The sequence below is a fragment of the Macadamia integrifolia genome, unplaced genomic scaffold (genome assembly GCF_013358625.1).
Source record: "Macadamia integrifolia cultivar HAES 741 unplaced genomic scaffold, SCU_Mint_v3 scaffold621, whole genome shotgun sequence".
Classification (NCBI taxonomy): Eukaryota; Viridiplantae; Streptophyta; class Magnoliopsida; order Proteales; family Proteaceae; genus Macadamia; species Macadamia integrifolia.
Genome location: NW_024870499.1, coordinates 252106 through 270105, shown reverse-complemented (window position 1 = coordinate 270105; position 18000 = coordinate 252106).

Sequence of the window (18000 nt, the reverse complement as noted above, 5' to 3'; positions counted from 1 at the left end):
ACTTTATTTTACAGGTAACTCCAGATCACCGCCTCTGATACACAAAAACAACTTCAGATTCCAAAATTCCGGCTGTGAAACTTACATTTCTCAGAAGGATTTTTTTACTTTTACCTTTCCTCTTCTCTCTTCTTGAAAATCCGGAGGTTGATCGGATGTCCGGTTGATCGGAGACATCCCATTGTCATTCATGAAGGTGAATATAGGTAGGGGTGAAAGGGGAATTGGATTAAAACATGAGTTTTAATAAATAGGGTATAACGATCATTTTAACTCTTTCCTTAACAGTGACTGGCGATAGAGGACCTGAGTATAATTTGATGAAACAGAAAGAGTGATCTTATAATTGTGACATTCTCCAAAGGGTGGCGGGGTAAATTTCCTTTATTATTATTATGATCTTATCCCTTCCTTTTCAATCGTCCTCCCCTAAAAGAGTAGAATTACTGTTTATGGCACCCATTTCCATTTGGGTGTATAAAGTGTTTATTTAATATGTAATCACCCACCCTATCCGGCCCCCTGTGTCACATTCTCATATTTTGTATTGGAATTGCATGTGTACCCAAGCACCACTTGGGTACATGAAACTTCTAAAAGCATTTGATCCTTATAATAATTTTAAATTCTTCTTTGGGCTTTGGGTTTTGGGTTGAGAGTATTAAAATCTTAAAATTCTCTCAACTTGCACTACTAAAGCATGCATTTAGGAGTTCCATTTTTTATTCAGAGACCCACTTGAACTTGGATATTATTTAGCTCTGTTTTACACAACAAACAAAAACTAAATGACAATAGATATATGATATGATAGTCAATGCCAGAACCTCATGGGTTGTCTCTCTCAATCTCTCCCCATTTCTAGTTTTCTTAAAGCACAGAAATCAAAATTTCCATTTCTAGTTTTCTTAAAGCACATAAATCAAAATTTGATTTTTGTAATTTAAGATGCATTCAGGATAACAGGGTACATTGGCATTTCCCCCTAAAGAGCAAAAACAGCCACAATAGAGACACCATTGTTTGATCAAACACCAATTTTTATTTTTTTTTTTAAATAAATAAGCAATAGATCTGCACAATATAGAGATTTAACGAGATTTAACGAGATTTATACATCGATATGATATATTACTTATTCGAGCGAAGAAGAAGATATTTCATTATGCAAAGAGAGATTACACCCCAAGCAACGGCTAGAAAACTCATCATGAAATCCTAGTTCAAAAACTCCCCCAAAATACAATGACTTTCTCAATAAGACAATAGTACATGATATACTGTAAGTCGCAGGTCGACCCCTCGGGTCACGGTCAATCTGATTGAATCATGCATCCCCGCACTCCCATACAAGATCAGTGTTGGATTCCGAGCTTAAGTCTATTGGCCCAACTCCTCTACTTCCATCACATATCTCAAAAATCTTCCTATTCAAATCACTATCAAAATATATTAAAATGAATCAATTTTCAAAACCGCTCAAAAATTCGAGAGAAAATTAAGAACCTTGAAACCTCAAAATTACATGTTGCGTGTTCAATTGCCAATGAGAGTTGGAAAAGTAAGACATTAACGCTCGACTCCTCGTTCATTGCATTGGACTCCACTTGTCCGACGAAATGCCCCTTAGACCACCACCACCATGGTCTTATGGTTCGCTGTATATTGAGCAAGTGGAGACCCAAACTTCTCAATAAAAAAAAATTGGAGACCCAAACTTCTTTGTATGACACCATCAGTCTATGTACGTCTGACGTGGTAGTGGTGGCATTATAGATATACCGGTTTAGGTTTGCCCAAGAGCCCAACCGTCAAATTTATATTTGCTAGTAATGGAAATAAGTGGCAATACAGTGGGTGTTTGTTACGCATTAATGCCACGTGTCATTAAAAAGTTTCTCACTTAAATATTTTGACCTAACTAATTAATAGGAAAATGCATTTAGGGCAAGATGATCGGCCACCCCCTTTAAATGAAAATTTTGACATCTGTTGGATGTCTATGAATGCTTTCGTTGATTCCACATCGATGTAAGATCATGCAGCTTGAAAATGATCCTCTCTTATTTATAGTTAAGAGAATCTTATCCGCTTAAACAAGTGATTACTATATCAATGGGAGACTGCATGGAAATATTTACAACTCAACGCATAAGATGAAAGGTAATGCAGTCTTTTTACACTCTTTTGTGTTTAGGCGACACAGTAAAATTGACTGTTCTCTCTACCTTTTTATGTTACAAATGAATCAATTCGGTTTTAATCTGAAACAATAAATTGTTGATTTTTTTTTTAGTAGAAATAAATTGTTGATTCTCAACTGTTTAAAGTTGTTTGAAATCAATAAAAAGTTTAAAGTTAAATGAATAAAGGTGAACGATAATAGAATAAAACCGATAAAATCAAATAAATGAAAACCACTAAATTAAATAAAACCAATAAAATTGAATAGCTAATAATAATAATAATAATAATAACAAAAAACACAATTAATAATCAATTCAATTTTGATTTTTATCTATGACATGATTTGAATTGAACTGATCTGTTTAAAGCGAAACAAACCGATTAAACACTCTTAATTACTCCTAAGTTAGAGAAGGCTTGATTTTCTTTTAACATTTTATTTTTATTAATTTGTAGAGTAAGGGTGGGGGGAATTATAAAAGAGTGAGATTACGAGAGATAGGGATAGAATGGGTGGTGACTATAATTTTTATTCTTAATGGTTTGATTATAGTATGACATTTTAGAGCATGGCCCTCTAAGTCACTTGAGAGTTTATTTTATTTTATTTTTCTTTATATATATATATATATTTTTTTTTATTTCCTTTTATGGGGAAAGAAAATAAAATGCATTTGAACTAAAGGGGGAGGTATGGCTTAAAGTAAAATTATTCATATGAACTAAGCTGGTGAGTGACAATGAGGATCCAACGGCTAAGAGGATCTCGACATGGATCTTAACCGTTGGATCCTCACTATCACTCGCTGCTCACCTTGATGGGGAATCACCTGCCATTTTCCTGGGATTATAACTAATCTAGTGGTATAATTCAAGACAACCATTTACAACCCAAGTCCCACTAATCACTCAGTGGTTTTACATAAGACAGCCAGTTAGAACCCCCCTAGTGGCAGTCACACGGTAGGGAATCACCCATTGTTTTCAACCTTTAACTCACACAAGAGTTGTTTTGGGTTCTTGCAAACTCAAGCTCTTGAGCTCTGCAACTCATGACAACAAGTCTCGTAATAGTTAGATAAACAAATAAAAGACCCAAACCCTCTAACTAGGGTGAGAATACAAATGAAGTAAAATGGTTTGATTCTGACTTATGAAGCCCAAGTAACTGATTTCTACTTTTTAAGATGTCGAGTCCTCTAGGACTCTCTAATGTCAACAGAGATGTATAGAGCATCCAATGGTTAGACGAACTTGGAGGTACGCATTCATGTATTGGGATGTGTGTTCATGTCCTACCAGATGTTGGATGAATAATTGAACACTAATTAGATGAAATGCTTATTGGAGAGGAGCCCGATCCTTATTTAACCTTTACAAGACAACAATCATCAGTGGGTCGACCGCTTTATTTGGTTGATTGACCCCGATCATCCATTTGCAAAATCTAGCATAGGCAATTTTCGGCCAATTTCTGGTTGAATCCATTTGAGATCTAACTAACTGCCCATAATTTTTTAGTCTGGGCCTTAGATGGTCAACTTTTATTCTATGAGATTTATTGATTCCATTAGTTCGTAGAGTGAATATTTAATCCATTGCGAGACATTTTGGCTTGGCTAGAACCTATACATAGGATTACATGAAGTCAACGAATAAAATCTAATCCTATGTCATGTAAAGCTTGATGTTGATCATCTTTTTTTCTGATGCATGTAGCTCCTTCCAAGTCAATAGCATTCATTTTTTGTTGAATAATGGTGGCTTGATGAAGCTCTTATGGTTTAATCAAGGCCTTCAATTTTTACCCAAAAAAAAAAATAATAATAATAATAAAAAAAAATCAAGGGTTTCATCAAGTACTTGGCTTAGCTTGTTTGAGCATCTACATTGCTTGATCAACTTGAACTTACTAGAGTTGTCTTGACTTGCTTGCTTCAACTCTATTTTGTTTTCTGAGATGCTTGATGAAGGCAAATATATTAGTGCATAATACTTTATTAACATACATCTATAAATCCAAATATGTAAGACTCCTTCGATGTAGCTATGTGTGATATAGTTAGGCAATCACACCTGCACGATGGTTATGATGTGATATTAGATAGTTTATCTTAATAATATACTTTTTTCTTTTCCCATTGCAAAAAAAAAAAAAAAAACATTTGTAAAGTTGTACAAAACATTATTTGTCATATACATAAGGAGAGAAGTTTTATGCATGGTGCATGACCATGCACACAACCATCGGATGCAGATGAAAGGATTGCACTGTAGACTCTCGTCCCTCATCCAGTGGTTGGTTCAAAAAATTTTGCCTATACAAAATGAAGCAATCAGAAAGTTCATCAATAACATCCCTAAGACTTTTGAGTTTGTGCATTATTATTTACAATCGTGATCGTATTTTCAGAACAATATTCTAATTGGATATTTTAAGTATGTTTAGGAGCCTCCAGAACATTAATAGTCATTTGCTATGCTGATGCCAATATTTTTGGGATAATTTTTCCATCAACTAGTAATGTTCTTTGTCTCATACTAAGGCATGTTTAATCCATTAATGTCTATACATTTGGTTACTATTAACTGGTTATGTTTGTTATCATCAAAATTCAATACACAATTCAAGTAGATTAACAGATATAAAGAGAGGGGAGGGAGAAGATAGGACTCAATCATAAAATGTCAGCTACATGCCAAAGACTTTTCCATTTGGCAACTTCAAAAGTCAAGGTTTGACTATCTATTTGGTTCCAATGAATTTCTTAATTCTAGTCATCTAACACAAGTTACTTCATACCCAATTATGTATGCTAAGAAAGAAGTCCTGTAACAAAGTCTAAGAGGTGCTCCTTAATGGTTTAAAGAAAAAAAAATGGAAAAAGACTACAGGTTGCCAAGTTCAGTTAACCCTAACTCATGTCTCTATCCAACCATATACTTAGAAACTACAGGACATTTTTGTTTTCTTTTTTTTAATGTTTTCAATATATCAATGTCATGGCAATCAAACATAGCCTGAATGGAAAGATTTAAAACCTTCCTATCTGTCCTATATCAATTTATATATAATTGAATCAATGGTTTTCTAAATTGTTATAATAAGTACTTACTTTTTAGATCATGAATTTTCTTGTAAATACCAAAGTGGAGGGATTTGTGTTGCCAAATGTTGACTACACCTTACAAGTCTCTATGCAATAGGGCAATTACAAAATAAATGATTTTATTTTATTTTTAAAACTTTTTACATATTAAGTCGGCACTGATACTAGGAGACGAAAACTAGAAAAACGAATGAGATTAGATACCCCACTAAACCTAATCATAAATGATGAATATTAGACATTGTGCATATTGACCTGTGCGATGTCCCAAATAAAGATTGGAGTATAACATGAATAAAACTCAAATGAATTATTTTTTAATATAATTTATGACAAAAAAAATTTATCCAAATTTAATATAATGGACCTTGCCAAAAAAATTGTATATCAAATTATTTATTAGAGCAATGAACAAATATGATAACGATATGAATTGCCAAATGTGGATTCTGTATTAGCCAAGAGTTTAATTGTTACTAACTTACATGTCCTTATCCAACAAAACAATTTGAAAGAAAATTAATTTTCTTTTCTTTCAATCTTCATGGTAATCAAACAGATTTAAATTAATAAGATATATATATATATATATATATAATTTATGATATTTATTGTTATCTAAATTGATTATTATTTTTATTATTGTTATTATTATTTAAGTAAATGTTAATGTGGTGAGCATCTATGTTGCCAAATGTGGCTTCCCTACTAGCTTAGGTTTATATATTGTGTAACCCATTTAGTCAACTTCAAAATATTAATTGTTTTTTCTTTTTCATTTTGGGAGGTAGGGGTAGAGCACAAACATATATGTTTTGGGCTCCTATGAATCCACTATTGGATTTAAAAGTTTTTCTTCTTTTTAAATAGGGGAAATTCCTACATGGCCATGGCCAAAACTTTTCTATACACCCACTTCAAATGCCAACAAGTGCCATGTGGCAGTTGAAACTTTTTTTTTTTTTTGTCAGTATATAGATTAATACACATGATGGTATTTGATTAAAGGAAAGTGGTTCTCTATTCGAAAGTGCAGTCTACACCAACATTTCTTATGATTATCTCTTTCCTCCTCAAAACGAGGGATATAGATATTTCTTTATGTGGGAAAAAGAGAAACAGACACATGGAAACGTTGATATAATCTTTTTTCCTTTATTACATTGAATGAAAATTTTAACACATGAATTATCTAGACCATAAACTCTTTATTCAATAAATCAAAAAACTACATCATCCATCCACATGGCAGCACTTAAATTGGATGTATAGGAAAGATCTCTACCACATATGTGTAGAAAGTGTTTTTTCTCTAAAAATAAATAAATAAATAATAAGAGCGATTAACTAAGAAGAGTTCAATTCACTTGGTCTGATTCCTCATAAAAGAAATAATGGAAGAGGGGGAAGGACGAGAGAAAAGGATTCACATTCATTGGACATAAGATGGGTCATGAGTCATGACTCATGGTGGATATATATATGAACTGATGAGAAGAATTCATGACTCATGATGGTGACTAAAGAGTCTGGGATTGCCGTTCACCCTGACATATATTTATCATCAGAAAGGGTTTACTTAGCTAACCTCTCAAAAACATTAATTTTATGAGATATGATTAGACTGTGTGGGCTCACATATTGTGTGGTTAGCATTTTTGAGTCACAATTTAGAACCAGAAAAACGTGGGAGTCTAAAAGTGGCCCAATGCTCTTAAACTAAAATTTTAAAAAACCAGTCAACACGCTTTCAGGAATCAAGTTCACACGGATCCTTTTTATTTTTTGCCCCAAAATGCTAACGCGGCTCTAAAGTGTTCCCATTTCTGTCTTTGAAAACAATGTATCTGATCGTGCACCCTACACCTAAACATTAAAGGGTGACGAAAAAATCACCCTAACCCAATTGGATGTTTGTGTGCCTTTTTTGATTGGTCCTGCGTTGTACAATGACCACGTGACCAAATATATGGGAGAAAGGGTTCTCCAAACAACATAAGAATTTTTTTGATTCTTTTTTTTTTTTAGAAGACGAGAGAGAAATTATTAAAAGAGAACAAGATGCCTTGAAGGCAGCATGGCTTCATGGCTTCATGGCTTCTACATGACTACACTTAAACATAGGGAACGGTAAAATAACCACTTTGCCTCCATGGAAATTGGAAATCCTTCTATGGTTGATACTTTCATGTGTGTTTTCATTGATCCCACGCTGCCTTTTAGGGAATCCTCACCTCTATTAAAAAACCAAATGTGAGAATACATCTCTTATGCCTCATGTCGAGTAGATTTTCCTATATAAAGATAAGGGAAAAAAAGATTGAAAGGTGGCATGGCCCTTGCATCAGACACAAAGGGCGCTAATTGATTGTCTCATTCCTCATGAAAGGCGAAAATTTCACGCCTATTGATACATCCGCACGTAGCCATTGACTCTCATGCTGGCGCGGCTATGCTGCCATTCAGGAAGAGAAGAACAAGGAAGGCTTGAAGGATGGTTCAGTGCATCTGTTAGTAAATGTGTTCACATGAAACTAGATTAATTGTTGGAAAGTTGGAAATGGGGTGAGTTTGGTAAGATCACCGGATTCTCTGCACACAGTCATAACCCTTATAGATTTTTGAACCTAGACCAGTTCTTCTTGCTTGGTCTTACTCAGACTCAAATCTAGACAGAAGGGATAGAATCTCTCTTGCCCTTTTTTTTTTGGGCAAATCTTAGATTGGTTGATAAGGATTCAAAGAACCTATAGTAAGTAAGCTTTGATTTTTCTTATTAGCCTCTGGGCTGGCTCAGGCTGTGGCTGCTATATTTTGCGTATACGTGATTAACTTCTAAACTATTGAAAGATTTTTCCAATACATAGGAGGGATTACACGTAATGGGTAATCACCTAATAAAGGCTAATCACCAATCCAATTCATATAATATGATCTCTCTCTCTCTCTCTCTCTCTCTCTCTCGTGTATAGATATTTGCAAGATATAGTACATATATAGATAGATTCATAGAATTTTTACAGAATCTCATTTTGATCTTCTCAGTAAATTAATTAATGTTGGATTTTAATGTTGTCCTCTTCTCTTTTTGCCTTCTCTCTCTTTAGTTATGTTTTCTAAATCTCCTCTTTCTAAAAACCAGAAGTTATGACAATAGGAATATTTAAAACTCCATCTATCTAGGATGACTGATCAAAGATATTGACCATATGAGCTATTAAATTGGAGTAGTTCCCATACTGAATTTTTGAACTGTGTACTTTCTAGGTGGAGTATATCCAAATACTTGATGGTCGGTCAAGTTTATTTTTCATGTGGGTATATATCTAATATCTTAAGAATCAATAATGAGGTTGATCCAACAAATCCCATGATCTCCGTTTTGCTCCACATGGTTCAATGTCACAGAACAATAGATTCTCAAATATCCCAACAAACTCTTAACAACAATATATGCTTTGCTCAGGAAATCCAAATATATCTTCATGCACCATTTTATTAGTGAAATATGTTTGTATTTTCTGAAAATATGATTTTATTTATGAAAAATAGAGAACCAAAAATGAATGGTTCCATTTTTTTTTTTTTTAAATTAAAGTTAAACAAAGAATTAGATGGAAGGAGAAAAAAAGAAAAAGAAAAAAGGAAATATAAGATTAAGTCTAACCATACCTAGATGAGAAAATAAAGTGTTACAATAGAATTATAATCTTCACCTTCGGTAATGTCATTTGCAAAGAATTTTGGTCAAAATTGATCAATAAATCTATATTTTTTGAAGTCCCGAAGATCCGAAATGATCTCACTTTAGAGATTACTTCGTATAAAGTTTACAATTTGGGTTGTAATTATTAATATTTTTGGTGTATAAAAATTTAATTAATAATACGATTGAATAGTGGAAAAGTGAAGATTACATGGATCCAATGTGTTGATTTTATATAAGTTATATTTGATGTTGGAAGCATTCAATGTTGGGTTCTAATAACTTTATAAATATGCTCATGTTTTATTTTGGTATTGAATCCATTTTTTTCAAATTTAGTATTTGAGATTCACACAGCTCTTGTCTTCCCTACAACAATCAGGGTGGCCAAGAAGAGGAGGAAAAAGGTATTAGAATGGCCCACCAAATTATTCATGGCCGGCATATGGTGTTATCTTCTTATCAAATGGGTCAGAGAAATAAAAAATAAAAGAAAAAATTTGGGGCGGGGAATTAAACTAGTCCTGTTTGATTTTTTACATGCAAAACCTATGATGCCAATTGCTTTCTCTGCCCGGTGTTTTTCTGCGGCTTTCTTTTATCAATGAAATTCTGTCTTGACCAAAAAAAAATTGCTTTCTCTATTGTTACCAAAAAAAATAAATTTTCTTTCTCCGATGATAAATATTTTTCTTTAAAAAATAAAGCATAAGGCTAATTCATTTTTCTTCTTGTTCTTCCTTTTTTTTTTATTTAAAAAAGGGGGGGGGTAAGAAGCTTAGCTCAATTAAAGGCCTCATATCATAGCTCTTCAGGTAGAATTGGTTTACAAATGCATGCAATAAAATCAGAAAAAAGTGAAGTACTCCTAACTATGATATAATTTGAAACAGTAAAAAAAGAAAAGAAAAATATATATGAGTAAATAATATTTCAAACATTCATTACGGTTGGATTTTAAAATTTTCCGTTTTTACCTGTTTTACCCATCTTACTCAACCCTTATTTTAGGATAAATAGGAATTTTATCCCATTTAGATTATATTTAGAGGGGAAGGTAAGCACACATTGGGCCACTTACACGGGGATGTTTAGTGTTCTGTACTGTTTTCAGTGAAAGTTGAATGGTTCTCATTCAACCTCGGTATGACCTGATCCATGAAATTGTATGGTCAGTATGGGCCCACGGGACTAGTCAGGCCGAAGACCTAGATACTCGTCGTTAACAAAAAAAAAGAGAGGAGAAGGTAAGCAAAAGAATTGTGTTGTATTTATGGGAAAAATTAAGAATGCTAATTGGTGTGTGTCCCAACTCCTAGAAACAAGATAGCAAGAAATTACTATCATGTCCCCCCGTGAAATAAAAAAATCCCATTGATACCCATGTTCATGTTCTCATTAGCCCCTATGTTGGTGCAAGGGTCACATGAATAGGAAGCAATCTCCTGCCCTATATTTATGTAAATTTACTAGGTACATGTAAGATAATTATGCCCTTAGGTCACCTATAAAGGTTTTTTTTTGGTATGTAAAAGGATAGGTAATTTATATTCTTTTTATGTTTCATTAGTAAATTATGGATTGTATGTGGAGAGGCTGAGAAAAATACTACTTTTCAATTAAAAATTTTTATTACAAAAAGATGTATACCCTTTAGCAATCTAGTTTAAAACTCTAATTTTATTAAAATGTGCACAAAATAAGAAAACCGAGAAACTTCCCCATTGGGAGTTATTATGAGTGATGGAGTAACTGGGGAGGGTAATGGCTTTCATAAAATAAGAGAGATAATTAGAAAGGTCTATACTGTGTTGGCTGAGGAGCATGTAAAAATTCATGAATAGAGACCCCATACAAAGAATAGCAATAGTTCTGGCGTGGACTTCTAATTTATTTTATTTAAACTTTATGATGGTTGATAGTTTCTAGTATTGTGCAAGAACTATGTTTTGTTCTTTGTATTGCACTATGAGTCTATGTACGTATGACGTGGTAGTGGTGGCATTATAGATATACCTGTTTAGGTTAGCCAAAGAGCCCAACCGTCAAATTTATATTTGCTAGTGATGGAAATAGGTGGCAATTAAGTGGGTGTTTATTACGCATTTATGCCACTTGTCATTACAAACTTTGTCACATAATTATTTTGACCTAACTAATTAATAGGAAAATGCATTTAGGGCAAGATGACCGGCCACCCCCTTTAAATGAAAATTTTCCCATCTGTTGGATACCCTAGGAACGTTTTCATTAGTCCTAACTCCCAAGGCCTAGTTATTTAATTCTTCGAATTATTCACGACGAACAGAATTTACCAAATTTTACGAATAATACAGTCTAAATTCAAATCAAATAAAAAATTCTGAAACATCTTAATTTTTTAGCTTTTTTTTTAAATTCATGAATAATTCGTTCGAACTTAAATTTATCCAAATTCTACCCGAATTTTATCCCATGTAATATATATATATATATATATCTTGAATAAGTCAATGAGCCTTAGAAATAATGTGATTATTATACATTTATTATCTCAATGTTACTTTTCTTCTTGTTTTTAATAGAAACCAACAAAACTTATCTTTAATTTTTCACATTTCTACAAAAAAAAAAATTCACCCTATTTTGATTTGATTAGGTCTTACAGTCGTTACTATCTCTCTAGTCTTTAAGGTGAACACACATGGTAGTTGACGTGAGTCTAGCTGAATTTGTCCTCGGTCCATCCTCTCAGTCTCTCTTTCTGATTCAATTATTTAAGTAACAAGAAATGAGTTTAGAAAAAGAAAAAGAAAGCTAAAAATATTATTTTTATCTTTAAAATTTAAAATTTTAATTTTTATATCATTTGTATGCTATGTATATATGATAATTAATAGAAAATATGAAACAAGTATTATAAATATTAAAAATAACATCCGAATTTTTCGTCTGCTTTTTATTTTTATAAATGAATAATTCCGAATCAGAATCCGAATTTTATTATCTCTGTTTTTTATCGATATTTTGACCGAATCATTGAATTAATAAAACGAATTAATCTAAATAGTACTTCATCTGAATAATTCCCTAATCCAAATTAAATAACTATGAGTCTCAAGTCAATGTAGGGTCACGCAGCTTGAAAATGACCCTCTCTTATTTATAATCAAGAGAATCCTACCTACTTAGGTAAATGGCTACTGCATCAATGGGAGACTGCATGGAGATATCCTTAGCTCATAAGATGAAAGGTAATGCAGTATTTTTACACCCTCTTGTGTTTAGGCGACATAGTAAAATTGACCAGTCTCTCTACCTTTTTAATGTTACAAATGAATCAATTCCGTTTTAATCTGAAACAATAAATTGTTGATTTTTTTTTTTTTTTGGTAGAAATAAATTGTTGATTCTCAACTGTTAAAAGTTGTTTGAAATCAATAAAAAGTTTAAAGTTAAATGAATAAAGGCCAACGAGAATAGAATAAAACCGATAAAATTGAATAACCAAATAATAATAATAATAATAATAAACACAATTAATAATCAATTCAATTTTGGCTTTTATGTATGACATGATTTGAACTGAACTGGTCTGTTTAAAGTGGAACAAACCAATTAAACACACTTAATTACTCCTGAGTTAGAGATGGCTTGCTTTTCTTTTAACATTTTATTTTTATTAATTTATGGAGTGAGGGTAGGGGGGACTTATAAAAGAGAGAGATTACGAGAGATAGGGATAACATGGGTGGTGCCTATAATTTTTATTCTTAATGGTTTGATTATGGTATGACATTTTAGAGCATGGCCCTCTAAGTCACTTGATAGGATTTTTTTTCCTTTTTTTTATGAGGAAAGAAAATAAAATTCATTTGAACTAAAGGGGGAGGTATGGCTTAAAGTAAAATTATAAAAGTCTAAAGATGAAATTTGAAAAACCTTATTAGAAGGCCTTTTCAACACAAATTCATTGAGGAAGAAAAATTCACCGGTGAGGAATTAGGGTATGATTTAAGGAATTTCATTAGTTTAAATGCTTAAAAGACTGAAATATGAAAATAAAAATGGTTTTTTTTTTTTTTTAAATCATGCAGCCACCGTATATCACCTGTTTATATTCCCACGTTCAATGCATAATCAAGATTTTGTTAACCATTACAGTTTTTCATCTTATTAAGACAATATTGAGTTTGAGTACATTCAATTGGGGTATGTGGGGATACTTTAGATCCAAATATTTAGCTCAAGAGAAGGGGATAAATTGGAAATCCTAAGACCATATGCACTAATTCGGAGAATGCAAGTAAGCTATTATAATAAAACAATCACATAATAAATACACACAACATTTACAAAGGTTCAAATCCTCTGCGGTGAGTAAGTGGTGAGTGGCAATAAGGATCCAACAGCTAAGAGGGCCTTAGCATGGACCTCAGCTATTGGATCCTCACTATCACTCACTGCTCACCTTGATGGAGAATCACCTGCCATTTTTCTGGGATTATAACTAATCTAGTGGTAAAATTCAAGACAACCATTTACAACCCAAGTCCCAGTAATCACTCAGTGGTTTTACTTAAGACAGACACTTAGAACCCTAGTTGCACTCACACGGTAGGGTGAGTGCAACTATTGTTTTCAACCTTTAACTCACATAAGAGTTGTTTTGGGTTCTTGCAAACTCATGCACTTGAGCTTGGCAACTAAAGACAACAAATCTCTTAATAGTTAGATAAACAAATGAAACACCCAAACCCTCTAACTAGGGTGAGAATACAAATGAAGTACAATGATTTGATTCTAACTTATGAAGCCCAACTAAATGATTCTCTTAGTTTATAGAGTGAATATTTAATCCATTTCGAGGAATTTTGGCTTGGCTAGAATATATACATAGGATTACATGAAGTCAACGAATATAAAATCTAATCCTATGGCATGTGAAGCTTGATGTTGATCATCTTTTCTTCTGATGCCCGTAGCTCCTTTTAAGTCAATAGCATTCATTTTTTGTTGAATAACAGTGGCTTGGTGAAGCTCGTATGGTTTGATCAATGACTTCAACCTTTACCCAAAAAATAAATAAATACATAAAATAAAAAAATCAAGGGTTTCATCAAGTACTTGGCTTTGCTTGTTTGAGTGTCTTCATTGCTTGATCAACTTGAACTTACTAGAGTTGTCTTGACTTGCTTGCTTGAACTCTATTTTATTTTCTAAGATACTTGATGAAGGCAAATATATTAGTGCATAATACCTTATTAACATACATCTATAAATTCAAATATATAAGACTCTTTCGATGATGTGTCTTCAGGATGTAGCTATGTGTGATATAGTTAGGCAATCACACCTGTATGATGGTTATGATGTGATATTAAACAGTTTATCTTAATAATATTTTTTCTTTTTCCATTGAAAAAAAAACATACATCTATAGAGTTGCACAAATCATTTTTTGTCATATACATAAGGAGAGAGGGTTTATGCATAGTGCATGACCATGCACACAGCCATCGGATGCAGATGAAAGGATTGCACTGGACCCTCGTCCCTTATCCAATGATTGTATAAAAGCCTTTTTCCTGTACACAATGGAGCAATCAGAAAGTTCACCAACAACATCCTAAGTCTTCTGGGTTTGTACATTATTATTTCCAATCATGACTGTTTTTCCAGGACAATATTCTAATTAGATATTTTAAGAATGTTTAGGAGCCTCCAGAACATTACTAGTCATTTGCTATGCTGATGCCAATATTTTTGGGATAATCTTTCCATCAAGTAATGTGCTTAGTCTCATACTTAAAGCATGTTTAGTCCATTAATGTTTATACATTTGGTTACTATTAACTAATTAACTAGTTATGTTTGTCATCATCAAAATTCAATACACAATTCAAGTAGATTAACAGATATCAAGAGAGGGAAGGGAGAAGATAGGACTCAATCATAATTCTCAGCTACATGCCAAAGACTTTTCCATTTAGCACCTTCAAAAGTCAAGGTTTGACTACCCATTTAGTTCCAATGAATTTCTTAATTCTAGTCGACTAACACAAGTTAGTTCATACCCAAGTAAGTATGCTAAGAAGGAAGTCCTGACTACAGGTTGCCAAGTTCAGTTAACCTCAACTCATGTCTCTATCCAACCAAATACTTAGAAATTAGAGTACATTTTTGTTTTCTTTTATTTTATATTTTCAATATATCAATGTCATGGCAATCAAACATAGGCTGAATGGAAAGATTTAAAACCTTCCTATGTGTCCTTTATCAATTTCTATATAATTGAATCAATGGTATTCTTAATTGTTATAATAAGTACTTACTTTTTAGATCATGAATTTTCTTATAAATACCAAAGTGGAACGGATTTGTGTTGCCAAATGTTGACTACACCTTACGAGTCTATGCAATAGGGCAATTATAAAATAAATGATTTTATTTTATTTTTTTTAACTTTTTACATATTAATGTTGTCAATTAGGCCGGCACTGATACTAAGAGACGAAAACTAGAAAAACGAATGAGATTAGATACCCCAATAAACCTAATCATAAATGATGAATATTAGACATTGTGCATATTGACCTGTGCGGTATCCCAAATAAAGATTTGAGTATAACACGAATAAAACTAAAAAATTATTTTTTAATATAATTTATGACTAAAATTTTTTATCTAAAATTAATATAATGAATCTTTCCAAAAAAATTGTATATCAAATTATTTATTAGACCAATGAACAAATATGATAACGATATGAATCGCCAAATATGGATTCTGTATTAGCCAAGAGTTTAATTGTTACTGACTTAGATGTCCTTATCCAACAAAACAATTTGAAAGAAAATTAATTTTCTTTTCTTTCAATCTTCATGGTAATCAAACAGGATTTAAATTAATAAGATTTTTATATATAATTTACGATATTTATTGTTATCTAAATTGATTATTATTATTATTATTATTATTATTATTATTAAGTAAATGCTATTGTGGTGAGCATCTATGTTGCCAAATGTAGCTTCACTACTAGCCTTAGGGTTATATATTGTGTAACCCATTTAGTCAACTTCAAAATATTAATTGTTTTTTCTTTTTCATTTTGGGAGGTAGGGGTTGAGCACAAACATGTATGTTTTGGGCTCCTATGAATCCACTATTGGATTTAAAAGTTTTTCTTTTTTTTTTAAGAGGGGTATTCCTATATGGCCATTGTCAAAACTTTTCCATACACCCACTTCAAATGCCAACAACTAGATGGAACTTTTTTTTTTTAATCAGCATATGGATTAATACACATGATGGTATTTGATTGAAGGAAAGTGGTTTTCTATTTGAAAGTGCAGCCAACACCAACCTTCTGTATGATTATCTCTTTCCTCCCTAAAACAAGGGGTATAAATATTTCTTTGCGTGAGAAAGAGAGAGACAGACACATGGAAGCGCTGGTATAATCTTTTTTCCATTTATTACATTGAATGAAAATTTTAACACATAGAATATCCAGACCATAAACTCTCTATTCAATAAATCAAAAAACCACATCATCTATTTATATGGCAGCACGAAAATTAGATGTATAGGAAAGGTCTCTACCACATATGTGTAGAAAGTTTTTTTTCTCTAAAAACAAATAAATAAATAAATAATAAGAGTGATTAACTAAGAAGAATTCAATTCACTTGGTCTGATTCCTCATAAAAGAAATAATGGAAGAGGGGGAAGGACCAGAGAAAAGGATTCACATTCATTGGACATAAGATGGGTCATGAGTCATGACTCATGGTGGATATATATGAACTGATGGGAAGAATTCATGACTCATGGTGTGACTAAAGAGTCTGGGATTGCCATTCACCCAGACATATATTTATCATCAGAAAGGGTTTATTTAGCTAACCTCTCAAAACATTAATTTTATGAGACATGATTAGACTGTGTGGGCTCACATATTGTGTGGTTAGCATTTTTGAGTCACAATTTAGAACCAGAAAAACGTGGGAGTCTAAAAGTGGCCCAATGCTCTAAACTAAAATTTAAAAAAACCAGTCAACACGCTTTCAGGAATCAAGTTCACACGGATTCTTTTTATTTTTTGCCCCAAAATGCTAATGCGGCTCTAAGGTGTTCCCATTTCTGTCTTTTATCTCAACTAAACCATAGGGGAAATCCTATTTGGTCGTGTGCCCCTACACCCAGACACAAGGGGTGGTGAAAAAATCACCCTAACCCAATTAGATGCTTGCATGCCTCCTCTGATTGGTCCTGCATTGTGCAGTGATTACATGATCAAAATATATCAGAGAAAGGGTTCTTCAAACAATATGTGGATTTTTTATTTTTATTTATTTATTTATTTATTTTTTTTTTTTTTTTTTTTGAGAAGAGAGAAAAAAAAACTATTAAAAGAGAAAAAGATACCTAGAAGGAAACATGGCTTCTATAGGACTACACCTAGACACAGGAAAGGTAAAATAACCACATTGTTTCTATGGAAAGTGGAAATCCTGCCATTGTTGATGCTTCTATATATGCTTTCATTGATCTCATGGTTGGTGTATAAGCCATGCTGCTTTTGAGGGAACCCTTTTTTTTTTTTTTTTGCTAAAGGCTCAAAGAAATTTTATAGAAGCAATAACAATACAAAGGCGTTAAAAGAGATTTTTTTTTACCCAACCTTCGGCATGGCCATCAGCAGGGAAAATTTTTTTTTTTTATTACAAAAAACTAAAGCCAGAGCAGTGAAAAAAAATATTCAGAGCTGATTCAAATTGAAATGGCGTTCTGAATGCGACATTCTGCATCTTGAAGGTCTTGCAAAATTTTTCCATAGATCTGAATGAAAGAATGATGCGTGCCATCATGGATTCTAGTGTTTCGCTCCCTCCAAATGTTGTCCGAAACTACCACAAATCCTATGGTCCAAGCATTTTTCATTGCCAGAGTTTTTCTTTTCCTAATCCACCATTGGGATAGCTGATGAAGATCAACTGGCCTAGGCCAAAT